Source organism: Anas platyrhynchos, chromosome 19 (genome assembly GCF_047663525.1).
Source record: "Anas platyrhynchos isolate ZD024472 breed Pekin duck chromosome 19, IASCAAS_PekinDuck_T2T, whole genome shotgun sequence".
Classification (NCBI taxonomy): Eukaryota; Metazoa; Chordata; class Aves; order Anseriformes; family Anatidae; genus Anas; species Anas platyrhynchos.
The window spans coordinates 1620191-1646979 of NC_092605.1; the positions used below are offsets into that span (position 1 = coordinate 1620191).

General features: G+C 57.5%; 1 long non-coding RNA gene across 1 annotated transcript; it reads left to right on the forward strand.

Annotated features, from left to right (window-relative positions):
* The first annotated feature begins 66 nt into the window (after window positions 1–66).
* Window positions 67–19421, forward strand: LOC119713130 (uncharacterized). Its single transcript, XR_011804190.1, has 6 exons — window positions 67–377; window positions 513–1707; window positions 9146–9276; window positions 10498–11758; window positions 16572–17441; window positions 17807–19421. It is a non-coding gene; the product is annotated as an uncharacterized lncRNA (long non-coding RNA).
* The last annotated feature ends 7368 nt before the right edge of the window (window positions 19422–26789 follow it).

Below are 26789 nucleotides of genomic sequence, written 5' to 3' on the forward strand. Positions count from 1 at the left end.
TCTGTTTGTACCCCGGAGGGGAATGAAATTATCTCTCTGCTTCTCACCGGCGACTGAAAAGCTGGCTGGGGGCCAGCCCTGGAATTACAGGTGGAAACAATAGCTGTCAGCACCCAGGTGGAGCTGGGAGCAAATGCAATATAAGCGCGCGGCCAGGAGCTGCATGGCACGGAGAGGCGCTGGGGCTGCAGCAGCAGGAGCGGCTCTGCCATGGGCATGGGGAAAAGAGGGGAAAGTTGTGCCCTTGTTGGGGTGTAGGAGGGGTCCTGGGGGTTCACCAGGACCCCTCCTGGTCTTGGGTGCTCAGCAGCTTGGTGATGGTTTTGTGTCTGGGGATGAGGGCAGGAGGGGTCCCTCCCCATCCCGGGGTCCCTTTGGTAAATGTCCTGCGTCCCTGCCTCGTGTCTGGTGAAATGGAGAGAAAACCATCCCACTCCAAGTGACTCCAGCTCACCCACTGTGTGGGGCACACTGGTTTTTTATTTTTCTTTCTCTCTGTTCCTTTGATTCAGGATGCTGTGGTGTCACTCGGACCAGCCAGGGCACCAAAGTGGAAGAACAGCCCCCAGGGCTTTGTCTGCGGTAGCTGGCAAAGACAAATCCTGCCCAAAACAACCTCAGCCTGCCCTAACCAACCTCAGCCCGCCCTGAACAACCTCAGCAGTGTTTGGCTTTCAGATTTCTTGCTGTTTCTACCAGCTGAGCCCTGTAAGTGCCACTCGGGGTGCCTTTGCCAGCTGCCAGCCCAGGCTCCAGACACTTTGCATCAGGCTCTGACCCAGGAGGGTGCAACGCTGGGCTGGGGGCTGTGACTTTGTATTTTGGGGAGGAACCACGGCTCCAAGCAAGCCTCGTTTCGGGAGGCTGGGGTTCAGCACCGAGCCTCTGCTCCGAGTTCAGCGCCGTGAGCCCAGCCCCAGGGGCACGCTTGGCAGGGCAGCAGCGAGTGCGTGGGTTGGGGTTTGCTGCCGGCTGCTCCCCTCCCTGGGTTTCGAGCAGTGAGAGGATCTGATGACTTCAGTAAAGCCTCACGCATACAAAAACCTTAGATCCTTGGGGTTTGTCTTAGAGCAGTAAAGGCTTTTTGCTCTGGCTGGAGGAAAACCTGAAGTGTGACCCCACACTGTGCCCAAAACCCCAAAAAGTAAAGCCAAAGATCCGGTCCTAAACAGTCCGTGTATGTCCTCTTGCCTTCGGGTTTAAAAATACCTCATGTAAGTCTCTGGCCTGCTTCCTGGAGGTTTTGTGTGGGTTTTGGGGTTTTGCAAACTGTGCTGATGAAGGCGAGCAGCCAGACCATTGAGCTAAGAAAGCAGAAATCCCCAAATCCTCCCAGCGCCCCAGGTGGGTGCGTTTGGCAGCAGGTGAGGCTCTGAGCACGAGGAAGGCGCGGGTGCAGGCACACCTTGCGGAGCTGCTGCTCGGAGACCTTCTCCAAGCTGCATTGCTGCAGAAAAAGCTCAGCAGTGCTGCCCTGGGTGTATTTTTCCTGCTTTTCTTGGGTTTTTCTTCCAGAGGCTGGAGCAAACAGACGCAGGGCTGCGGGATGGCCGTCCCACGTTGTGCAATAACGCCGGTGACTGACTCGCAAGGAGACGGCCTACAAGTTCTTGGGGATCTCCTCTGCAAAGCCCAGCCCTGCCCCGAGACGATCACTGCCTTGTGCTCGTGGTTGTAAGGGGCACCGGGAGGCTGCCGGGCGCTCAGGTGTGTGGTGCTACACGCGGTTGTCTTGGGGTTAGGGCTTTGAAAAGGGCTTTTGAAAAGGGTTTTTGCGCACTCGGGGATGTGCCAACCCACCCTGGGACAGCGGAGGCGATTCGTCCCGCAGCAGCGTGGACCAGCTGGGAAATTGGTGGCTTTACCTTTTGTTTGGTGTGGCCAGTCCAGAGGCTGTGTGTTGGACTTGTCCCCTTGGTTTGGGGCTGCTCCATCCTGCCTGGAACTGGGGTGCAAGGAGAAGGCGCTGGGCTCTGCTCGGAGAGCTCCCCCCTTGCTCCCTGCGGCTCCCAGCACCCCGGGGGCCCTTCCCCAGTGATGCACAACCACGAAAGCAGCGGGGAATGCAGGACGGCCTCGGTCAGCGCTCTTCCTGCTGCTCAGGGAGGGTTTTGCAGGCGGGGCAGGGCAGGGGAAGCACGGCTCACCCCAACTGGGTCCAGCTCACGCTGAGTCAGGGCGCAGGAATGGTGCGCGGGGCTGCGGGGGGTGGCCCCCGCATGGGCACCGGGTGCTGGGGAGGGTGAAGGCGAATCGAAGGCGGCTGCGGTTTGCAGGGCTGGGTGGGGACAAACCCCAAGCAAGGGCTTTGCACGCAAGCGAACAATAATCCCATTCTTAGGGCCCATGCCGTAAAACAAAACACGGCACAGGGCATTACTCGGGCTTGCAAGATGCGCGCCCGGGGTAGATCGCAGCACCTGAGTCATTGCTTATAAAGGAGTGGATTTCACCTCCCTCCCTTCCCCTCCCCGTAGGAAAGAAACAATTCAAACCTTCCAACAGAATGACTTCTATTCTTTGTGTGCGGACTTTGTTGTACTTGGCAGCGGGGCTGCAATTAAAAGTGAGACTCTCTCCTGCGCGCACACACGCAGGCTCCCGGCTCCAAACTCCGGAGCGAGTGCAGGGTTTGTCTTCCTGCTTCCAGCTTGCTCGGCCACCCCAAACCCATCTCTGGCCCATCCGTGCAGCATTGCCTTGCATCTCTCCACCCAACGCAGACCCCTGAACCTCAGGAAGGAGAGGGAAGAAGAGAAATTAGGTCCCAAGCTGCCCTTTTCCTAGGGCAAATATTCTGGGGTCACCGGGTTCCAGCTGGGGTTTGCTGAGCTAATGCCAGTCTCCCTTTTAGGTATGTAGTGCCGTGCTCTAGGTGTGTGTGTTTAGTCTTGCATGGTCACCCAGCCCTAAAAAAACTCTGCCCCGAGTCCGTGCCGGGCTGTAGCTCTCGGATATTTCCCTGGGTGCCTTTTCTTGCTGGTGTTGCTGAAAGTCCTCATGGCAGCGGGCCAGCAGCACGGTGGTGGCTGTGTGGGATGGGGACCCTCTGCCTCCTGCTCCCTGCACGCTGTGTGCGGTGTCTGAGGGGTCAGAGAGCGAAATCAGGGTAAAGTGACATCAGCCCAAGTGTGTCTCTGTTGCAAAGCCTCCTAATGGAAGTTGTTCCTAATGGAAACAGAGAGAAAATGGGGCAGTGTGGGACCTGTGTGTGGCTCCGTCCTTAGCGCCTCTTCCCCTAACTCAAAGCTTTTATGGCACCAAGGGAAAGCCACCTGGGCAAGGATGGAGAGCCTATTTGTCAGGCTCTCAGGATGTCTTTGGTTAAGCTTTCTGGGCTCTATTTCTGTGCTTTGCAATCCTGTGAGGGGGCTCTTGAGAGCAGGAAGCTGAGCCCGGGGGGTTATTTTAATATAATCTTGCAAAATGCTGATGATAACTGAAAAGCTTTTGTGTCCAGAGCTGGTTTGCATGTGGGAATTGCCTAAATCTCTCTCGGCCTGTTGCATTCTCGTGTTCTTACACGAACAATGAAGCTATTACAGAGCCTGACACACGCTCTCTCCCCAGCTCATCTCGTGCAATCCTTCTGCTGCGCCTGAAGCAGAACACAAAACCTGGATGGAAATATTACGGGAGAGAACGGCCTGGATCTGCTTCCCTGTTACTGCAGAACAATTCCCCTGCCATAAAAGTACCTCCGAGAGCCAAGGGAAGATTAGCTCATAGGGAAAAGGGCGTGCTGGGGAACAAAGGAGGGAGGTGCTGCTGGGGGCCTGGTGGATGGATAGATGGATGGATGGATGGATGGACAGATGGATGGATGGATGGATAGATCCATCCGTCCGTCCTGGGGAGCTGGGGATCCGTCCTGGGGAGCTGGGGAGCTCTTGTCTTGGTGCAGGTTTCACAGCAGCCCCTCTTTGCCCTCTGTTCCTGGGTGGTTGTGGCTGTGCCGCTGTGCAAAAACCCTCCCGAGACCAGGGAAACATCTCCAACAACAAGGGAGCCCCCCCTGGGGCCTCCCGAGTCATTAAACAAATTAAGTTGTTTAGAACAAGGAGGCCCAGGTGACTGGGTGTGAAAGCCCCCGGGGGGCCTCTGTAATTGCTGAGTGAAGGCAGCGCTGGTGGGTGGAAGGGAGCCGAGGAGCCAGGGGGGGATTTTTGCCTCCTCCCCCCCTTCCCAGCTCCAGGTTTGGCTTCCTGGGGCACCTGGGGACTCGGCCACCCGGGCAGCTGTAAGCCCCAAGTGATGCTCAGGCCTGGAGAGCTTCACTCCTTTAACCGGACCCTGGCTCCCACCCCCGAGGGGTTTCACTGCCTCTGACACCATCCTTGGCCTCGCTCCTTGCAGAGCTGTGGAAGCAGCTGCTGAGTGAAGGGGATTTTTTTTTTTTTCCTTCCTTGCGCAAAGCTTTTTCCCTGCTGCTCTTTGGAGAGGTGGCTCTTAACCCTCCGTGACTCCAGAGGGAAGCGGAGCGGGGCTGCTGCGGTTGTCAGCTTTGCTGCCTTGCTCCTGGGAGGAGGTCGGAGCTCTGAACTTCTGCCCCGAGCCCTTTGCCCCAGCCCAGCATCGCCGCCGAGGTGGCGCGGGTGCCTCCCTGCCCGCTGCACCTCGGCGAGCGTGACCTGGGAGGAGCAGCGGCGGCAGCTTTCCAAGGAAAGATGCAAAATTCCCAAACCGAGCTGCCTCTTCCTTCGCAGCGTTAGACACGCCGTGTTTAGACGAGATGACAAGCTGATAAGGCGCGGCGCTGCAATCTGCCTTGGCGAGCTGCGAGTGGGAGCAGGAGCCTTCTCCGGGCTCTGTGCGTAAGGAGACGCAGGGTCCCTGCTCTGAAAGGCTGGAAAAAGGTGCAAGAAGTGGGGCAGCCGAGCTCTGAGGCTGTTCCCAACTCCAGCCACCAGCTCAGCACCTTCCCCAGCTCGTCCCGTGGGAGCTGGGCTGGAGACCAGGTCGGGGAGCTGCGCTGTGCCCAGGAGCTTTGGGCTTTCTCATAGCAATACCAGAGGAAAGTGCTCAGCGCTGTGACAAGGAGCCTTATCTTTACCGTGCAGTGGGGTAGGATGTGCTCAGTGCTGCCTGCAGAGCTGCTTTTGCAGCCTGGCATTTCTCTCCTGGGGTCAGTTTTTTGCTCTGCCCCGCGCGGAGAGGTGAAGCCCTGCTCCTGATGCATCTCCCCGAACCCTTCCCATCTCCCACCCAGGATTTGGGGCAAACTTTGCTAACCCCTGATTCTCAGCAGGGCATTCAGGGGGTGACAAATCACCACACTCGGAGGAGCACCACTAATTCTGTGAAGACCTTTCGGGTTGCTGTTTTAGGGCTGGCTGTGCGGGGAGCTGCGTGGGCTCATTTCTCCCGCAGAGCTGTGCCGCAGGAGCCGGGCTCCCAGCCCGTGCTGGAATCGGACACCCTGAGTGCGATCCAGCAAAAGCCCCCGCTCCGAGCAGGGTGGGAGCTGCTCCTTTCCAAGGGTTAAGACGCAGACAGGGTCTCAGCAAGGTCTTGGCCGTGGCTGCAGCGAGCTGCCCGCACCCTGCACGGCGTGGAAAACCCTGGTGAGAGCGGAGAAGTGGCCGCGGTTCCTCCTCCGGCGGGGGTGGTTTCCCTCCCTTCTCCCTTTCCCTCCCCCTCTCCTTGAAGCTCTCAGAAACAAGTGCTGTTTTATTGCCGATAATTTACCAGCTGCACAAAGGCTGCCTTGTAACGCAGGGCTCCAGATGTTTAGCATTTCACAAAAATCTAATCGTAAGGTACCTGTTCCGCTGGCGCACCAGCTGACCTGGCTGGGGGAGAGCCGCCTCGCAGCCTTCTCCTGCCTTTCCCAGGCAGATCCCAACCCCGCAGAGCCCTGGGGTTTGCTGGTGCTGAGCTGCTGGGGGGTGCAGGGGCTGGGCAGAGCTGGATGAGAGCAGCTTTCCCTGTGGAGTCCATGGGCTCGTGGCTACGGGCGCAGCGGTGGTGCCGGAGGGTGCCAAGGGGCCGTGCAATGTCTGCTCCATGCCTGTGCCCCCTGCTCGAGGGAATTGGGCACCCCTGGGTGGGAGATGCTGCCTTGGGTAGAGCAGTGCGTGCTGCAGGGGGCTGGAAGGTTCCATACTGGGGGCTGTACTGGGAGCAGTGGGGTGCAGGTCCGGGTGCTGGGGCAGATCCTGCGCAGCCCCGAGGGCCGTGGTCCTGCGGGAGAGCGATTGCCTGGCTCCGCTCCATCCCCACCCCATTCCTTTGACTGCAATCCCTTAATTGTTTCAAAAAAAAAAAAAAAAATAATCACATGACAAAATAGAGGGAGATAATTACAGTCAATTGCCTCCCCTTATCTCTGGGGAGAGCATGTTGGGCAAATAAAGCGCGGGGAATTAATTCTGGCAGTGGTGACCGGGGCTCCGTGGCCCAGGCTGCGAATGGCAGGAAGGGCTGATTTACTGCCGCTCTTCGCAGCTATATTCGGCGTTTTATTGCATCTCTAATTATCGTTCCCCATCAGGATCTGGCGGAGACGTCAGGCCGGCACCGTGCTTCCCACTGCCGGGTGCAGAGGGCGGAGCGGCTCCCGGTGCTCTGCGTGGCCTTGGCTCCCCAGGGGCACGGGGGTGGCGATGCTCCCGAGCTGTCCCCAGCGATGCCGCCCTGCTGCAGAGCCACCAAATTCACGGGGCTGTGTTTTTGGGATGTGTTCCCCTTGCTGCTTTCCTCCCCAAAATCAGGGGGCTGCAGGAAACGAGGTCGCGAGGTGCGGCAGCCCCTGGGGTGCAGGCTGCCCTCCTCCACCCCGCGGAAATGGTGCCTGCACAGGGCATCAGGGCAGGGCTGAAGGGGTTGGGGACAGCCAGGGCAGCACCCTGGCATGGACAGGGCAGGATCTGACCCAAAATTGTGCTGGGTGAGCCCCCAGCACGAGGAGCAGCAGTCCCTCTGCGATGCCGGTGGTGCCAAAGCAGCGTGGGCGCACTGGGGACGCAGGAGCAGGAGGAGGCTTTGCCACAGGGCTGGTGCAGGTGCTGCTGGCAGCTGGGGCACCTCGGAGCACGGGGATTTTGGGGAGCACCCCCGGCCCTCGCAGCCCCTCATTCGCATGCAGAGAGCACGAGGGGGAGGGAAGGGGTCCGGCCACTGGGGAGCGGCTGTGCCGCAATGAAGTAATCCTCCCCCGGCACCCGGAGCATATAAAGCACCGTGGAGCACAAGTGCCTCTCTGTCCCCTCTCTTTCTTCTCCTTCCCTTTAATAATCTTGCTCTTTTGTCCCCATACGTTTGCTCTCGATGCCATTGCTCCCTCCTGCTCGGTAGCTCAGGACCCTCAGTGTTTGCCCACAGAGGTGCTCACGGTGCCACCTGTTTTCTCCCCTCTCTTTTCCAGGACACCTGATTTATTTATTTTCTTTTATTTATTTTTTTTTTCCTTCTGGTTTAGGGTCTATTAAGTTTACTCCTTCTTCCCCTGCCCTGGGAGACCCGGTTAATGAGTAACCATAGCGTGCTTGGAGGCAGCTGTCTCAGACAAACTGACGGAGACTTTTTTGGAGCTGCATAAGGGAACGTTTGTTCTGCAGCTTCTCAATAGATCCTTGTGCAGGAGGCAAAAAGTGTGGGGAGAGAAAGAAAGAGACACTAAATCATTGGGCTCCTTGAAAATCTTGCTCAGTGTGTGTGTGGTTTTAGTCCTCTTTATAATAGATGTTAGATGAGTCACCTTTTCGAGGCTAAATCATGAATTTATCTTCGCAGCGGAGCGCGCCGTGTGCTTTTAGCAGCGTTTCAGCTATAAAGTTCTTTTTAAGTAACTTCAGCAGAAAACACACAGCCCATATATTCCCCGGCATGGGGCTGGAGTCACATGAGGGTGGATTTTTCTTCCTCCCAGTCCCTGCGCGGAGCAGATTTGGCACTCGGGGTTTGTAGTTTTACCTGTGCCCTTCCAGCACCTTTGCCCCACGGAGACATTTGGGGGTTTATCACCACCCCAAATCAGGCTGGGTGAGGGTGTTTTGTCCTCGCTGGGCTCCCCGGTGTGCGCCGGGTGGGAGGTCGAGGACCACGTGCGAGCGGGTCCTGCCTCTGCTGTGCCAGGAGGGTTGGAGAGGGTGGAGAGGGCACGAGCGCGCAGCGAGGCGCAGGAGCACGGCACCGAATCGCCCCTGGGTGCCTTGAAACCCTCTCAGTGGTCCCTAAATTCTCTGCCTACGTGGATTTCCGTCAGCCCTTGAGTTTAACATGGGCAGCCGTGCACCTTGGAGGACCTGATGTGTGTTTGCTGGCCTGGGGGCAGCCACCCCACGGACCGGGGTCCCCAGACCACAAAATGTTGCCAGAGCCACGGCAAATCTCTCTTGTCCTATCAGTGGTGGAGCAGAGGGGAAGGAGCCTCTCCCAGGGTGATAAGAGAAGATGGGGGCCCCCCCTTGCAGCTGCTGTGAGGGACAGGCTCCCTGCACCCCCCTCCGAGGAGCTTTCCCATCTCGCTTGCTGTTTCCCCAGGCAGCTCTTCCAGGGAGGCAGCGATGCTCCGCTTGTGGTCCAGGCTGCCGTCCAGAAACGGGGAGAAAACCAAAATATGCCCCCGTGTTTTTCCTCCTTTTTTACAAAACCTCAATTTTTTTTTTTTTTTTTTGAACTTCGGGATTAGTTCAAGGTTTTGGGCAAAGATTCAGGTCATTTTTGTTTTACCTGAGACGTGGCTCCCCGTTCCCTGGAGCAACAGCTCTTTATTGGCTCCTGCAGCCATTTGGCACTCTGAGCGAATGGAATAAAAAGCTTTTTGTTTCCGTATTTCACTACATTTATATATATTTAGCCGGTTTGGGGAGGGTATTTGGAGGTCAGAGGACTTTCAGAGGTTTCTGTGCTGACCAGGCCTGGAGAGCAGGCACCCTGCGGGAACTCATTCCCACCTCTCCCTTCCCATCTCTTTATCTCTTTCATTTTATCCGTGCTGGTGCCCATCACAGAGCACAATTTATTTATTTTTTTTGGTGAGGATTTTTCGCATCCCCTCCCCAAATCCCTTCCCTCTCCACGTACCCTTGCAGGGAGGATTTCCTCTGTGTAAAAGCTTTCCCAAAGCTCTCGGAGGCAGCGTGGCCGGGGGCTGTGGAGCATTTTCACCCAGGACCAAGCTCCCCTGTCCTCCTCTCTCCAGGTGCCCCAAAATCCCTGCCCCCGCAGGATAAAGGATGCTTTCAGCTGCCCTAAATGGATCTGTCGGGAAACCGCCGATTTGCAGTGACTTGGAAACATCTGGTTGACATTCTTAAGTCTACAGGCTCTCGGGTAATTACCCTTATTACCTGATCCGCGTGCGCTTTATCTTGCTTTATGGGCGACTCCGTTCCTGCTCCCTGCCCACGCCACCCACCGCCACCACCACTCTGCTAATTAAAGCTCGGTGCTCGCTCCCCCCCTCTCGCTCTTTTCCCCTCCCCAGCTCAGCGGAGGCTGAGGAATGCGAGGCAGGAATGCTGTCCTCTCCAAGGAGCCTCGGAGGGGAGGTGGCCGCCCCCCTAAAAACAATGTCTTTGTGTTTGCTGCAGTCACGCAAGGCCGTGCCCAAATGTTGCAGGGCTCCAGCCCCGGCTCGTGCTCGCGTGCTGGCTCACCTGGCAGCGGCACCGCGGAGTTCAGCAGCTTTTAAAACCTTTCGCGCTCACGTCATGTCATGCTCTTGCAAAACCAGGGCTGGGATCCTCCCGTAAATCAAAGCCCAGCTCCTGGCTGGGGGAACCGGGGCACCGGGGCGTTTCTCACCCTCCTTTCCAGCAGCAGAAACTGCTCTAGGGGCTCGTGGCCGTCCTTTAGGATGCCAGCGATGCCTCGCGGGGCTGCGTCCTCTGCGCATGGGTCTGGGTCTCATCCTTCTTAGCAGCACCCCCAGCCCATCCTCCCCAGCAGGATGTGTTAAGCTACGGATCATCAGGGCTGGTTGTGGGTCCGTGTGTCCGTGTGTCCATCCACTCTCCAGCCCTTTCTGCCCTGAGCTGCTTTTTGGGGCGAATTACCAGCGGGGACAGGTGAGTTACAGCACGGCCAGACCCTGCCTGCTGGAAAGAGCTCCCAAATCCCGTGCTTGGCTAAGAGCAGTGAGCTCTGGAGCCATCCCACCGCCAGGCAGACAACGCTTCGCCCGCTCGGCCCCAAATCTGCAGGGACTTGCCGAGGCGCAGCGCCGCGCTCGCCCACGGCACCGGGGACCCGGAGCTGCTCCTCGGCACCGGCTGCACCCCACGAGCGGGACCAGAGCAGGGCTGGGGGACATAAGGGGACACGAGGGGGCTTGGGGACACTTGGGGAGACTCAGGGGGATGTGGGGGCTGCAGCAGAGCCACGCACAAACCCTTTTCCCAGCGTCATCGCAGCCGGGTGCTCACCAAACAGGTTTGAATTTACAGAACAGGGGGGGGACAAAAAATCAGCACAGCCCCCTCCGCAGCACCAAAATAATATTTTTTTCCCCCATTTAATATACCACAAACGATGACCTTTTCCCTCCTTCAGCGCGCAGCCGACACAAGCACAACAATGGGACTTGTGCAGCGTTTTCGGCTGTGGTTTCTTCAAGAAATTCATCTGGCCTCGAAGCAATTTAGGGAAGGGAAGCATTTCCACTCCGGCTTCGGGCCCTGAAAACCTGCCAGGAGGACTTTTTTTTTTTTTTTTTTTTTTTTCTCCCTTCTCTCGCCTTCCTTCTCCTGCAGCCCCCTTGTCCTAGAAAACTCCTGGGGTTTTCACTCCTGCGGGTGGGAGGAAAAATCCCAGCTTGGTGCAGGTGGGAAGGCGCCGGGATCCTGCAGCCAAATGGGGGATTTCTGAGCCAAATTGAACCCCTTGGGACGAGGAAAGTGTGGGGTCACCCCCCCAGCACCTTCTGTACCCTTCACCCTAACCAAAATTCATCCGGCACCGGGCACGGAGGTGTTCGCCCTCCTGCTGCCACCTGCATGGGGTCACCTTTGGGGCATTTTCCTGCACCCTACAAAATTGGGGCTGCAGGGAAGAGCCCAGGGAAGGACCCAGCCCTTGGGGACCTTCAGGTGACTTTGCCTGGCCGGGGCGTGCTTGGGAGAAGGGGCCCTAAATGAGGCTGGATGTCACAGCGGCGCGGTTAATTGCCCCCTCCGTTCCGCGGGCGGGTTAATGATTAAGTCAAATTAATAATTGGGACAATAATTAAACGGAGCAATAACTAATACACGCTTGGGCTCAGTGCTAAGCCCCCGGGGGGGGGGAGTTACTCATTTACCCAGCGGGTTGGGGCCAAATCCTGCCCACGAGGGCTTGGATAACCTGGGGGGGGGGGGATGGATGCGACCCCCGGTACCCCCCAAAACCCTCAGGCTTTGGGGTCGGGACCCCCCCACCCGTGCAGGAGGGGAACCCCCCCGGTTCGGACAGACGGACAGACGGACGGACAGGCAGGGGGAGGGCCAGGGGGAGGGAGGGGGGCGGCTCCCAGCCCGGGGGGAGGAACTACAAGTCCCGTGGAGCCGCGCCGCCCGCTGCCGGGCTTTATAAGGGGGGCAATGGCCCGGCTGCAGCAGTCGGAGCATCCCCGGGTCCCTGCTTGGTTCCCCCCCCTCAAAATATAACCCCAGAGCCCCCCCCGCTATCGAGGGAGGCGGAATCGGGACCCCCCCCCGCTATCGAGGGAGGCGGAATCGGGACCCCCCCGGGGGCTGTGGGTACGGATGAAGATGAGGATGATGAGGATGAGGATGAGGATGGCGATGGCGATGCCGGGAGGCTCGGCCCGGAGGAGGTAGGTTTGGCATTGGGGGGGGGTCGGGGGGGGGTCCGGTAGGGTATCGGCAGCCTCTCGGAGCACCCCCCCAGGGGCCGTTATCGGGTGTGGGGGGGGGCTGAACCGGGCTGGGGGTCCCCCCCCCAGCATCCCCCCATCGCCCCCTCCCCGCCCGCTGCTCCTGGGGGACGATCGAGTAGGATTGGGGGGGTGGAGGGGGGGGTGTTTTCTCGAAGAGAAGCCGTGCGGGTGGTGATTTTCCCGATTTTTTAATTTTTTTGATGATTTTTTTCTTCTCTCCTTGGAAACCCTCCTTAGAAAGGCTCCCGGCGGCTCCGCGCCCTGGGCGCGCTGCGGGCAGGTGCCTGGAGGTGGAAAAAGGGGGGGGGTCCTGGGGGCACACAGCCCCTTCCCCAGCCCTAATGGGGGTCCCTGGGGTCTCCCCAGCCTCTGGTGCTGCCTGCCCTGAGCGGGGAACCCTTGCCTGGGGGGTGGTGATGTGAGATACCTGTGATGCACAACAGCACTTTGGTGAAAAACACTGGAAAAAACATGGAAAAAAAAATAATAAAATAATTTTGCTCGTTACAACAAAAAGACCCCACTAGGTGAGATCTGCGGCCAGCACAGAAATCGGTGCTGTCTGCTCCTGGGGACCCGGCACAGGGAGGACAGCGCTGCCCCGAGGAGGGATGCTCCTTTTGGGGAAGGATGTTTGAATTTTGGTATAAACAGGAGGTGCTTTTAGTGCCCAGATGTTGGTGGGGTTGCTCGCTGCTGGCTTGGAACGCGCTCCCTGCAAAAGGTTTGGAGACCGGAGGGGCTGTCCGGCTCCCTTGCTAATTGAGACATCTTTTAATAATCATGGTCACAGCTGGGGGGGGATGAAAGCGGGGAGAGAGGGCTGTGTGGGGTGGCTCAGGACTTGGGAAGGAAGGAGCTGTGCCTCTGGGGGGCATTTCCCAGGGGAAATTTCCTCCCAGAGGCTGAAAAACCATTTGGGGACCCCTTTCTCCCCAAACTCATTGCCTGCTGCCAGGCAGGTGATGTTTTGGGGTGGTGTTTTTGGGTTATCGGTGTTCTCAGTTCCCTCAAAAATAAGGGATGGGTGGGAAAAACCTTCACCTGTTTCCTCAGCTCACCTCAACCCCCCCGCAGCTGTGGGGTCCCACCTGTGCTGACCGGGCAGAGCTGTGGGGTCAGGGGGATGTTACAACGCTTGTGCTCTCCTCTTTCAAAGGGTTTGCTGCAAAAAGAGCTGAAACTGCTTGGTTTTGCCCTAAATTTAAAGGCAGTTGTGTAAAACAGGAGATGTGGCACCCCCAAATATTTAATTTGGGGTGCGGGACGCAGCCTTTCCTGGGGTGATCCCAGCTGGCGGTGAGGCTGAGCTCCTCCGGCGGGGGCTCTGCAGCCCCCCGGTGATGGGGAGATGGATTTCTGCTGGGCTGAGGGTGTGGAACCGAAAGTGCAAAGGGACTTTGCGAGCCGAACAGCCGCGGAGAGGAGCACAATCCCCTCCTTTCACGGGCAGGAGGAAGTGAGCTCTGTTATCTCCAGGAGCATTCCTCTCCCGGTGTCCCCTGGCCGTTCGGTCTCTGCACGGCACCAGCTCGCTGGGGGGGGTGCGGGGAAGCCCCCAGCTTTTGGGATGGGGTCTGTGTCTCTTTAGGGCTCTGGCAGGTTTGGTGGCAGTGGCTGGGATGTTGGTGTCACTGGTGGCCACTTCTGAGCCTCCAGGAACTCGGTGCTGGTGGGTCTGGCACGGCTCTCCCTGCCTGCAGCCACGGGGATGTAGGAGAGGTGGCCTAATGATCCGACCCCAAATCTTTTGGGCTTTGCCAGGACCTAATTCCTAGCCCCCAGGCATCTGGGGCTGCCCCCAGTGCAGGACCCCGTGTGGGAGCTGTGGGCTGGGGAAGGTGGAATCGCTCCTTAGGGGCTGGGAGAGGAGGGATGCCCTGGGACAGGGAGGGCTGGCGGTCACAGACATCACAGATGGCATCACGAACTGTTAGAAAACAGCTCTAAATTCAACTGTGTGCTGTGGGGTTTTTAGGGGTAGTCCCTGAAATGCTTGGGCTTCAAATATATTTAGTGCAGCAGCATTGCTTCTCCTTGGGGATGGGGTTCTCCAGCAGCTTATCTGGCCTGTGGAGGGTTTTAGGCTCCAGCTTCTCTGTCCAGGGGTTCTTCTGTAACGGGAATGATGAGAGCCTTAAATTTTAGGAGATCAAATGTCTTTGGCCACAAGGGCTCCGGCTCCTGTAGCCCCAGACAATGGGGGGATAATGCCAGCAGCACAATGCTGCTTGCTGTTTTTTTTTTTTTTTTTTTTTGTTTGAACTCTGAACAGGAGGGAGAAGCAACAAAAGAGAGGGCAAGAAAAGCACAAGGTTTTGCCAGTTACCGAGGCTGGCCAGAAAGTTATAACTGCCTGACAAAGGGCAGCCTTGTTCGGGACAGCTTATTTCATCAGAAAGATGTATTTAAAAAAAAAAAAGTAATGAAGGGGCAAACGGCAGCGTAAAGCCCCCCGTGATGGTGTAAACACGGCGTGAAAACACTTTTAGGATGTCCTGTAGCTCCCTAATAAATTCTGCTCGGTTTTGATGAAAACTCTTAACACGGGATCAGGGTTTACAGCACGGTGCCTTATTAGTCCCCAGGGACAGAGCCTGGCTTCGTGTCCTGCTCCGTAGCCTGGTTTCGGAGCTGTGGGGTTCTCCTGGCTTCCTTTTTGGGTTTTTCCCCCCTGTGGCAGCAGCTGAATTGCAGGCAGAGCTGCCTGCAAGAGGAAAAGGGGCTGGGATGGATGGGGCTGGGGTTGTTCTTGCTCCTGGGTTATCCACAAGTGGCTTCTCCCAGGCAGAGCTGATGGTGAGGACCCACAGATAATTTTTGGAGGGCTAAAACCTGAGCCTTTAAATAAATCTGTTGGATCCCTGGGTGGCTGTGCAGCTTTCCTGCAAAAACGAAGCCCGGAATGGGTTTCAGATCAGGAGCAAATGTTACCCAGCCAAGCTTCCTCCTGCATTTTTTTTATTTTCCCAGCTCTTCTCCCTGGAAGGGGATGGGAGCTGTGTCTGGTGCAGCTGCAATTCCTGTGGTATCGCAGAGGGAGCGCACAGCAGTGGCTCTGTTCCCACTGCGCTCCAAGACAACCCCTAATGCAACACAAATGGGTCCTCATGGCCAAAATGTTGGTGCATGGTGGTGTCTGAGGGCTTTGGTCCAGCTTTGCAGTGCTGCTGTGAACGGTTTGAATGCATCGGGTCAGGAGGAGGCTGCTCTGGGGTGGCAGCATCCTTTCCTGCCCAGGTGGCTGGAGGCTCCGTGGTGGCACCGGACTCCCCTTCAGGTCTCCCGGCTGAAGCTGAGTGGGTCTCAATTCTGGAAACCTTTTCCTAAGCTGATGGGGGAAAAGTCATTTGTGCGTGGGCTCACGCCAGGAGGTGCAGGGACCTCTCCTTTAGGATCTGTGGGTTTAGGATTGTGTGGTTTTTGGCAGGTGGCACCCCCCTGCTCACCGCTGGGGAGGAACCCGCTGCCAGCGGCTGGGACCTGGGGTGCCAGTGACACCAAGAGGCCATCGGGCTCGTTCCCTGGCGGCGTGGCCAAATGCCTGGCTGATACAATGGGTCTGGAAGAAAGCTCCAGGAATTAAACCTGGCAGCTGCTTTTTGGTGCTTCTGAGTCGAGAAAAACCCTGCTCGGCTCTCGCTGGGTGTCCCAGGTGGGACCTGTGGCTGAGTGCTGCCACCTCCACCGAAAGCAGCCTTGGAGGGTGGCCTCCAAGGGCAGTGGTTGCTGCTGTGAGATGCCAGGGGTGCTGCAATGTACATGAGCATCCTGCCCAGCTGTGCTTCAGAGCAGAAATGGGGTAGAAAGAGCTGAAATCGGTCACTGAAAGCGTTTGGGGTCGCTTGGTGCCAAGCTGCAGCTCCCCAGCAGCATTTGCTGGCAGCACAGTGGTGTCCTGCTCCTGGCCCCTGGCTTGGGGTCACATCTCTGGGGTCGGGGTGGTGGCAGTGGCACTGCCTCCTGGGTGTCCCTGTGTCACAGGGGGAGGGGGGCTGGCCAGCCGGGCAGCCTGGGTGGAGAATAATGCCCCCCTTCTTACAGCTTCTTCAATTGTTCCTGAAAATCCTTTTTCAAAGGGAGGAGAGTTCCTTCCTTCCTTTCAGCTCCCGGTATCTTTAAGAATTCGCTCTATTGTGGCCCAGGACAGAGACCCTTCTATGAGGGCTCCATAGGCCCCCTCCCCGCGCCCCCCCCGCCCCATCCCAACAAGCCCCCATTCTCCTCTGAAGAGGGTCCCTCTGTCTAACGCCAAGTAACTCTTAAGGGTAGCATTTATCCCCGGGCACTCAGCTCACAAAGAGTGCCGGAGTGTCAAATAAACTCACTCCAGCCTGCAAAGAGAAGAGGAAGAAAACACAAAACCCCCTTTATTTCCACCCCTGTGGGGGAAACAAATACGGACTTTGTGCCGGCGAGCAGCAGCGCCCGAACGGAGCGGGGCTGACGCGTCCCTAATGGGGCTGTGAGTGCGCAGGCGGCGCTGGGCGAGCCTGGACCTGGTGCACGAGCTGTAAATCAAAATATATCCTAAAGAGCATTCCCCATCCTGCGTGCCCGCTGGTCACTGGGATGGTGTTTTGGTGATTTTTTTTTTGGTTCCCTTTTTGGAGAGGTGAGGCGCAGCGGGGGGACTGTGCTCAGCCACCTCCTTTCCAAAGGTTCTTGGTTTCCAGCTGACCTTCAGGAGAGCTCAACACAGCTGCTGCGGGCTGGTTCCCAGCTGCAGGTGCTTATTTAATTTAATTAGGAAATCCTAGCAGCACTGGAGGATTCATCTCCCCGCCCTGCTGTGCCGTGGAGATGGGGTGCCCCGCGAGGAAGCGATGTCCCCTCCTGCGCATGGATTTCGGCTGAATGTCAAACCAGCATGGCTACTGGGAGAACTGGGACAGGAAAATGAGCTGGGAATCGTCTGATGGAGCTGCTCTCCACCACGGGAACCCTGTGCTGTGCCCCTCTGAACACTGAATTTGGGAATATTTGGGATGTGCATGGTGCCCCCCTGCTCCTGCAGCTGGCAGCACGCCTGGAGGACAAGGTGCAGGCTGGCCGAGCCGTTCCCTTGTCCTGACACTTGTTTCTCTGCACGTTTTGGCACCTTTCTGCTGCTGAAAGGGGCAGATGCAATAACTGCTGGAGTGTCTCCATCGCTAGGAGTGAGGAGGAGCAATCAGCCTGACCACGTGCAGGCTTGGGACTTCTCCTCGACCAAGCGGACAGCCCTGAGCAGGAGGATTTGCCCTGGGATGTTTTCTCTTTGGGATGATCTCAAGAGTCTGGAGCCCTCGTGGACTGCAGAGGGGTTTGGATGTTCCCTTCTGCCTCCGTCTGGGAGCGAGCCTTGCTGCCTGAAGGCCACGGACACCTGCTTCTCCCCGAATCTGGTGGATTATTGCTCTTGGCATCGTCCTGCTGCTGCAGCGTTTTTTTTGTGGATCTCATGGAGCTGCCTTTGCATGAAACCACCCAGCTCACAGATATGGGAAAGCAGCAGCTCCAGCACAGGGCTCAGAGCCCCTCTCTTTTTTTTTTTTTGGGCTGCTTCATTCAGCATCGTGGCTCTTTGGAGGAGGATGGAGTCTGTGCACCTGTGTAGGACAAGTCCCGCTGGTCTTAGGTGAGTGAAGAATACCTGCTTTTCTTTATTTCTTTTTTTAAGGGGAAAAAAAGCCTTCCTGTGGAGCTAAGGCTGGCTGCTTTAAGGTGTATTTTTCCCCACATTTGGGAAAATGCCAAATCCAGTCACCTGCTACTTCAGGGTAAACAGGGGAGGAGGTAGGGGATAGCTCTGGAAGCTTGATTTGGCTTTTCCATCCTACTTTAATCAAACCACCAATTTTTAGCCCCATCTAAAGCCTGAAATCTCATCCCAAATAAGAGCATCTCATCCCAAATGAGAGCTTTCTCCCTGGAGTTACTGATGGACAAAGGAGTTGGAGTGGGGCAGCCCACAAGCAGGTTTTTCTTTCTTTCCTTCCCCAGAACGGAGGCACCCCGCTGCTTTTCTGCACTTTAAAGCCTGTTGAAGCCACCAGTGCTGGGCCATGCAGGGAAGCTGCTGTTTGAGGCTTACTGGGAACAATGTGCAGCCTGTCTCAAGGGTACTGGGGGGATCCCAGTCCTGAGCTGGTGCAGGGGGTGAGCTGGAAGTGGCCACGCTCCCTGTGGAGGGGAGCTGTGAGCCTCCCTGAAACCAAAAATGCTGGGGGAGGCAGGGGACTGCTGGAAAATGATGCCAGGGCTTTGGTTTTTGGAGGGGGGGGCTTGCATCTGCACTGATGCTGTGGGAACACCTCTCAGCATCATGCCCCAGGGGCTCTGTGGAGTAGCTGTGGCTCTGTGTTAGCCTGGGAGGATGAAGAATAAGTGTGGTCATTTCTCTCTTGGGTGGAGAATGAGCTGGGGAAGAGGGAGGTTGTCCTGTCCTGGGGGGCACTGCGGGTGCAGTTTGGTGTTTTCTTGGGGGTCTGCGCCCCAAAGCACCTCTCCCTCTGGTGTTATCCTGGAGGGATGGCTCAAGCCTCAGGGTCCGCTGATTTCTGGGGCACAGAGCAGAAATGGCTTTCTTAGGGTGACTTTCCTGGGGTTTGCTGTGTCTCACCCTGCCTGGGCTGCTTTCTGGTGTGTTTTCCTGGAGGGGGGGTTGGCCTGGGGTCATGAGGCTGGGAAATGTGATGAACAGAAGGGAAATTCCTGCTGTGGAGGACTTTTAAAGCGGACTTTTAAAGCACACTTCTGTTTTGGGCTAGGGCTCTTGTGTTCCTGCTTGCTGCTGTTTGATCAGCCCAAAAAGAGCCCGGTGGGGGATGGCAGGGCTGTGGGGTCTGTGCTCTTGCTGAATGGGAACCCCAGAGGATGTGCTTGAGCCTTCCCCAGAGACAGCTCTGCCAGCTGGGTGCTTGTCAGGATGGATGGAGAAGGAAATGCACGCTGGAGAGGAGGCTGATTTGTTTAGCACTGCGAACTCCCAGCGAGCTGAACGGGGCTGGGCTGTTTAAATCAATTTCCCTTGGGTCTGACTGGAGCTGTTCCACATCTCAGCCTCTCCACAGGCCCTTGGGATTGTGAGTTTTTCCCTTGTTGAGCATCTGAAGGTATCAAGCTCTTGCCTTCATCCCTTGGCTTCCCATCCCTGCTTTGGAAGCACGGGGAGGAGGATGAGCACAGACACCCTCTTGCTGGTAGTGCTGAGCTCCCTGGGCTGAGGTGAGGTGGAGATTTCCACCCCAAACCAGCACGAAGCAGCTCGGTGCTTAGCCTTGCTGTGGCATCTTCCTCTGTTTGAGGGATGAATGTTAAATGAGTGCCCTGGCTGTCGGGTCGGTGGCTCTCCTCAGTGCGCAGTGACTGCACCGAGCCCTGCTGGCTCTGCTGGGACTGTGGCTGCCCTGGGGAGGTGTCACCATCCTGGGAGGCTGCTGGTGATGTCCTCATGGCTCTCGTGGTGGCATTGGTCCTGTTTTGGCTCTGCGCTCCCTGAATCCCCCAGGACAGATGGGGGTCCCGCTGCAGTGATCCCTTCCTCCACCTCCAAGCAGCACAAACCCTTTAACACGACCTAAATCACAAAACCCCACCACGCACACTGACCCGTGGCCTGTCCCTTGGTGGGGGGGGGACACTTCCTCACCTTCCCCCTCCTCCGGGGCCAGCACATCCCGGGACAAGCGGGCTCCGGACTCCGTGGCGCTGCGCTCGGGTGCGCGCTGCCGCCTGCCGGTAGCGGAGCGCAGGGCAGGGACCCCCAGAGCATCCCCCCCCCCCCCCGCATGGGGCTCGGAAATCTCAGTCCCAGACTCGGAAAGGGTCAGATTCTGCAGCCCCCCCCCCCCCTCCCGGCTGTGAGGTTCCCAGGGTGGGCTGTAGGACAGCAGCACCCTCACGGTGCCTCCACTTTGGGTTCTGGTTCTGGTGGTGCGGTGCTGGGGGGTCGGAGGAGAAAGGGGGGAGGGAATGAGTGGGGTGTGGGCCTGGGGTTATCTGAGGTGGGTTATATGGGGTTTTCAGGAGGTTTGGTCCATTTGAGGCACTTCAGAGGGTGGGAGGGAGGAGGAGGTGACCACAGTGTGCTCACCCCAGTCAAACGTGATCATGTTAAGGGAACAACAGCACGGATTTAGTTTCATCCAGCTTTTAAGGTGAATCTCTGCTTGAAACAAACAAAAAGCTCCCAAAGAAATAAACCTGAAAAACAAACAAAATACCCAAAGAGAATAAATCAAACCACAAAAGGCCTCCAAGAAAAAAAAAAAGCGTACAAAACCCATGCAAACAAAACGGAGGTTAGGAGAAAGTGTGGGCAAGGCTTCTTGTGTCTGATGCTAACTGGTGCTTGACTGGGAGGTGGGAGAACTTCTCCCCGTGTTTCCCTCCCTGCTATCTCTCCTTCTGCCTCAGGAGGTTGGTTTGGCTCTGCTGGGGCAGGGCCGTTTGCTGGGCACCAAGAGCTGCAGGTGCTGCGTGCCCAAACTCAGGGCGGGCTGCACACAGACCATGAGCTGGGATCACCCTGGGTGGCTGCAGAATGTCTGTGGGGCACTCCTGGTCCTTCCCTCTTCTGCTTTTTGCCCCCTCCTATAAATATCTGCAGTAACTCGGGGGGTTTGGTCTGGGGGAGTGGGTGTTTGCTGCCCAGAGGGGCTCCCCGCACCCCTGGTGCGTATTCGAGGGGTGATTTTATCGCCCCAGCTCCTCCCGGATGCTCAGAGCAAGAAGCAGGACTGACTGTAAGACGTGGGGGGGTTATTAGGGCAGGAAAAACGACGCCCCCAACCCCTACCAGGAGCCACCTCTGCTCCCTACCCCGTGCGCCCTCGTTCCCTTGTGCGCCCCCGGGGGCGCGCAGCATCCCCGGGCCGGGGGGTGCCGGGGCTGCTCCAGCCAGGGACGAGGCCGGCCCGGGGGGGTCTCAGCGAGGTGCCCCCCACCCCTGCCGTGCCCGGAGCGCAGCAGGAGGGCGGCGCTGCCGCTGGGTGGCACTGTGGTTCCGCCGCTGGGAGCGAGGCTGTCCCGGGAGCCTGGTTTGGGGTGGAAAAGTTTTTTTTTTTTTTTTTTTTTTTTATTATTATTATTATTATTTTTTTTTTCTTGCACTGTGCTGCGGGATGTGATGGGTGGTGGGCAGCTGCTGGGAGTGCTTGGTGGTGCTTGGAGACCCGAAGTAAATCCTTCAAGAGCGCTTCTCCAGTGACTGTGGGTGCCCAAATGGGCTTCTGCAGGGCCATGTAGGGACCCTTGTGCCTCGTTGCCTCAAGCTCTGGGGGCAACCAGCAGTTCCTAACCCCAGGGATGCTTGTTCATGCCCAGTACACGGAGAGCAGGGTGTCAGGGCAATGAGGGGTGAGGCTGGGGAGCAAAAAATTCTGGGGCTGTGAGCGTGACCCCGTGAATATGGCTTTAGTCAAAACCTCTTGGCACATCCAGCTTTATAGGTTTCTTGTCTGAAAAGCTTCAGATCCCCGAGTGAGACCTGGAAATGTGGGTGCCGAGGGCAGGGCTGGTCCTGAGAACACCTCGCTTGGTAACTTGGGATTTTCCCTGGAGCATGGCTCTGGGAATTGGGTCAGGGCATCGGGGCAGGAGGGCACCGGGAGAGCAAGAGGCTGGTGCTTGGGTAATGAGCAAATTTGGGGTGTGATGCGGAGGCATTGGCCACCCCCACCTGGTTTGACCATGCACAGCATCCCTGGAGCTGTGTTGCTGACCCAGGGATAGCCTGATATGCTGCATCCCCCAGAGAAAACCCACTGGGAAGGTTCCTGCTCTGCCTCTCCCCTCCTCATCTTCCCTCCCCTGCCTTCTCCAGCTCCCCAGGAAAAGAGGGGTGGGGAGCCCCGCCTGGCCCCGCGCTTCCACATCGTGCTGCCTGGAAGCGGGTGAGTTATTGCTGGACAAACCCGCACATTTTGGCTCTGGAAAAGCACTTCCAGAGCAGTGACAGACTGCTGGGTGGGCACCATTCACACTGAAAGGTTTTGCTGCCGGAGCCAACCGCGAATTCCAGCGGTGCCACCGGCCCCAGGGCTGGGTTTCCATGGCGAGCTCGCTTTGGTGCTGCACCCAACTTCCCAAAAGCTTTGGGCTTTTTGTGCCCCGGGTTTCACAGCTTGCCTGTGGTGCTGTGATGCTCGGCAGTCCGATGTCCCCGGGGACAGGCTCATGAGCTTTGTTCTCACGCTGCCGTGGGCTCCAGCACCCCTCTGGGTGAGGAAGGCACGAGGCCAGGCTGTGGCTCTGTCCTGGGACCTGCTTTTCCTCAAGGCAGGACCTGCCTCTGCCCTCCACGCCGTGCTCCTTCCCTGCACGCCTCGTGCCTTCTGCTCGCTGTTACAAACCGCGATAAACCCGCTTTAATTTGCCCAGACGTGAGCTCAAACCCTCCTGATGGGACTTTCTTGAGACCTAAACGAAGTGGTTGTGTGGGCACCCTGCAGCGGATGAGCTGGGAGCTGCGCCCTGGGGTAAATCCGTGCTGCCACCCCGTCCTGGCACCCTCCTGGCCTTGCTCTGCGCTTCTTTGCAACCTTTATCTCAGCTCTCCGTGCCCTCCCTCGCATGCCTTTATAATGCAGAGGGGGTTTGGGGTGTATATATTTGCCCTTCCTCGGGGTGCATCTGCCCAGGGCATCTCCTCGGGACTGCGCTGCGCCCTCGGCCCCCGGGGATGCTCTTTTCATTGATATTTTCCGGGCTTTGTGCCCGCCGTCCCTTCCTTTCCCCACGCAGAAGGGGAGGGAGAAAATAACTAAAATATTTGCCTGTAAAAAAAGGCGGAGGGCGAATCTAGATCGGCCATTCTGATCCGTTTAAGGGGAAATCTCCAGGGTGTTCAGCGGAGAAATTAAAGCGCTGAAGCTTTCTCTTTTCTTCAGAAGAACAAACAGGAGCGGTTACCACTTCCTCTAGCTCATAAACAAAACCAGCCCGACGTCTCCAGGAGAAACCCTGCCAAGAGACTTTCCTTCCTAATTGTTTGGTATTTTTTCAGTTCTGATTAGTATTCCTGAGTGCCTGGCACACAGGCGGGAAGTTTCAGCAGCGGGCTGCAGAGCGTGCTCCAAGCAGAGCCCGCTCTCCTTTTCCATCCTGTGCCCTCCTGGTCTGTCCCGCTCGCCCTCTCCCTCCCTCTGTTTTTTTTGCTTTGTTTTCCTTCATCTGCCGTGCCTGGCTTCTTCCAGGGGTTTTGTTGTCATTGTCTTTTGGCCACCAAGCTCTGTGGCTCGCTGTCCCTTTTGAAGCTTTGCTGGATTTGGAGGAACAGCACCAGGGCTCTGCAGGTCCTTTTATTGACCTCGTCTTCTGCAGGTCCTTTGCTTTACTTTCAGGCTTTTCTCTGCTCCTGGAAAGGAGCTTTGGTTGGGCCAGCTGCAGGAGAATTCACCTCTCACTGGAGAAAAGGGCAGGTTGGGGTTTGGACCGAACTTTGGTAAATGCCAAAACCAAAATAAAATAAATATAAAACCAGAGGGTGCTGGGCTGGTGTCTGAGCTGGAGCCAGAGGCTGATGTTGCAGAGCTGGACTCGCCTGCATGCAGCAAGCCCTTTATCTGCCCCAGCATCCTCTAAATTTTAGGTAAAAATCCTTTTTGTGGAGGGGCAGAAAGCTCCAGCTTGCCTCAGATCCCCCTGCGGTGCCCAGCCTGGCTGCTCCCCCTGCCATGGGCATTAGGAAAATGCGAGATGGTCCCAGAGGAGCAGGGAGAAGCGATGTGGGTTTTACCCCCAGCGTCTTCCCCATCCCCATCTGGGCTGTGCCTGCTGCAAATGCCCCCGTCTGGGGGAGGGCGACCTGCTGCCCCGCTCCTGCTTCTCCGAGTTATTTATTGTGCAGAGCGGAGCTTTCCCACATCGCTGCTTTGTGCCTGGGCCTTAATGTGTAACATTGTCCCGAGCCCTGTTCTTGCATCATGTGCTAGAGATTAGGAAATCAGTAGCAATAATAAATAGCGCTGAATGAGTGGGTGTGGGCAGGGGGGAGGCAGAAGAAGTGATTTAAAGGGCAAGGAAAATTCGGCGCGCTCCCCAGATGCTAAAGGACGAGCTGGGCTTTCAGGGTATCTTTTTGTAGGAGATAAAATAACTCATTTTGTGGATGTGGCTGGGAATGTTCAGCTGTGGGGCTATGTGCACTGAGGGGTGCTGCTCCCCTGAGGGCCCCCCTTGCAGGGGATGCTTTGGGGTGTGCCGATGGGAACCTCGAGGTGCCGGGGTCCCCCTTACCCCGTGCCTGCTTTGGGACCTGCTCTGGTGGGTGCCCCGTGTGCGCTCTGGGAATACGCCGCCTTGACTCTGTGAGTCAGCCCGAGTTTCTTAATCGTAAAAACAACCTCGTGTTGTGCTTTTCTCACGCTTTCTGTGTCACGGTTTCAGAGTTTTGTAAAGCCCTGGCAGCCTGGTAACCCCTCTGGGCAGGCAGGTACGGCGGCGGCTGGCTCTGTTTTGTTCTTCAAGAGAGGAAACGGAGGCTCTGCAGGATGAAGCAACTTCTCCAAAGGCATGGAGGGAACCAGGGGCAGAGCACAAAGCCCCAGGGAGCTTTTGGGGGGTGCCCAGCAGGACCCCGGGGCTTTATCAGCTGGGGGTGCCCACGTGCTGGCAGGGCGGTTTGCTCCCTGGGTTCCCACCTGGGGATGGAAACAGTGGGAGTTGGAGGTTGGGCCTTTATTTCCCATGGCAAATAGAGAAGGAAAAGATAAAAATGCAAAACTTCTGCAGCAGCTGCAGGCTTCTCGGGTAGCTGCCCCCTCCGAGGTCTGGCCAGGCGCCCGAGCCGGCTGCGCTGCGCCTCCTGCGCCGTGGTCAGGATGGGCAGAGCCCTGACCCTGCTCTCGGTGCCTGCAGGTGTCTCTGGATGTGATTTTCCCCTTCTCAAGAGCTGGGAACCCTGTGTTTGCTCAGGCAGAGGATGCCAAGGAAGCAGAGGGGGAGCAGCTGCTCGTGCAGCAGTCCCAGAGCTCTGGGTGCCGCAGGGCTCGGCTCCAAACCTGCGGCTCCAAACCTGGGTTAAAAACGGTGCTGTGGGGCAGGAAGGCATTAGCCCCTTTTTACAGAAGGGAAAGGCAGCCAGTGCAGCACAGGGATTAGAGGTGGGATTTCCTAAAGCCTCCTGGTTAAGAAGCCTGGGACTCGCAAGTCACAGAAGTTGCTCAAGAGCCCCCGTGTAAAACATCGGGCTTGGGTCTTAGGACAATCCAGAACATCCAGGCTCCTCAGGAGAACAGAAAAGCACCACAATGACAACAAATCCAATAAGACATTTCCTTTCAGAGCATCCCTTTCTCCTCCCTGACTTCCACCTGGCGAGGCTTTGTCCTTTTTCCTCATTCCCTGATGTTTGCCTGGGGGCTGAGCTGAGGAGGGGTGCGCTGGGGGTGAGAAGCAAATGCCTGAAAATGCTCGGGCAGTTTCAGGGGGGCTGAAAATGCTCAGCTCATCGCTGCTGAGGCAGATCTGGCTTTTTTTTTGTTTGTGGCCTCTTGCTGGGACTGGCTGAGGGGAAGCAGCTGGTGCTGGCAGCAGGGGAACCGAATATCTGGCGAGTAACTGCGGGCTATGGGGTGAAACCAAAGCACAGCACGCAGGCAGGAGGGCGCTGAGCAGCAGCATTGCCAGGACATCTCCCAGCCCCAGACACGCTCAGGGTGTCCCCATAAGGGCTGTGTTTTGTTTCCATGTTTTTTGGCAGACGAGGGATGCTGTGATGTCAGTACAGGTGGAGCGAGCTCGGCGCTGACCTCCCCTTCTTGGCCCGCGCTCATCCGGATGCTCGTAAAATCAAACCTGCTCTCTGCAGCTCCCCAAACCTGTCCCAGGAGGTTTTGGCTGCTTCTGGGAGGTGTGAGCGTTAGCAAGGCGACAGGGCGCGGTGGCTGGGGGGCTTCCCCCCCCTCCTGCTGCAGCCCTGCCCAGGGGGCTCAGCACCATCCGTAGGGCGCAGGAAGGGGCTGAGCCTCCCGGTGCTCCCCTGCAGCCCGAAATTTGGGCAGAGCTGCTTCTATAATGCATCTAACCTTGATCTTAAAGCGTGTTGGGGCCTGCCGAGAGCATCCTAACACGGGTGGTGGAGGAGGCTGCGGGGGTCTCTGCATCGTCCTGAGCCTGGCCAGGGTGGGACCTGGGACGGAGCACCCGGATTTCACCAGGAGGTCCCCTCGGAGTGGGGTTTCTCCCCTGGACGTGGTCCTCCAGCTCTCTTTGGGGTCTCCATGACCTGACCAGGGCTGCTTGGCCTCTCTGGGGGTGAGGAGAGGGCAGTGCCCCCGGGATCCTTGGGTTTCCCCATGCTTTGGGGTCTCCCTTCAGACCCAGCGGCCACCCCGGCTGTGGGAGCCCTGGCTCATAACGAGCAGCGTTGGCAGGGGATTAATGGGTAATGGGTCGCTGGTGGCGGGTTATAAACAACCTGCCGGGCTCTTTAACACCTTCAGCTGATGTGTGTGCTCGCTGCCCTTCACAGCACATTCCTGTCTGTCTGATGCAACCTTGTCGCTGTCTCTCCTAATCGCTCGGGTGAGCTGGGGCTGCCAAATTCCCCCGGGGACCCCACAAGGGCTGGCAGCAGGGTAGGGCAGCCCGGGGAGGCTGTCTGCCTGCTGGGGGTGGAGGAGATGCTGGGAGAGGTTTTGGGGTGTCCACAAAAGGCAGGTCTGCGGGAAGTTTGGGGTGGCCACACAGAGCTGCCCTCCTGGAAAATGGGATCCAGCCCCACGCAGGAGGAGCACCCCACTGTCCCGTGCTGGTTTTGGTGCTGTGCTCTCCACCTACTGGCGTTTGGGATGTGGCAGGCACCCGGCCTTCCTCGGGGCTGCCGGGGAGCTCTCTGGGTTAACCGAGCAGCGCTGGCACCGTACCCATCTGCCAGCCCGTCAGCGCTGGCTCTCAGCTCCGTTTAATCTCCGGCCGTGGAATTTCCCCTGCAGTTTCTGCCTCCCCCTCGCTGCCCCCTTCCCACGCTCGGGGTAATTAA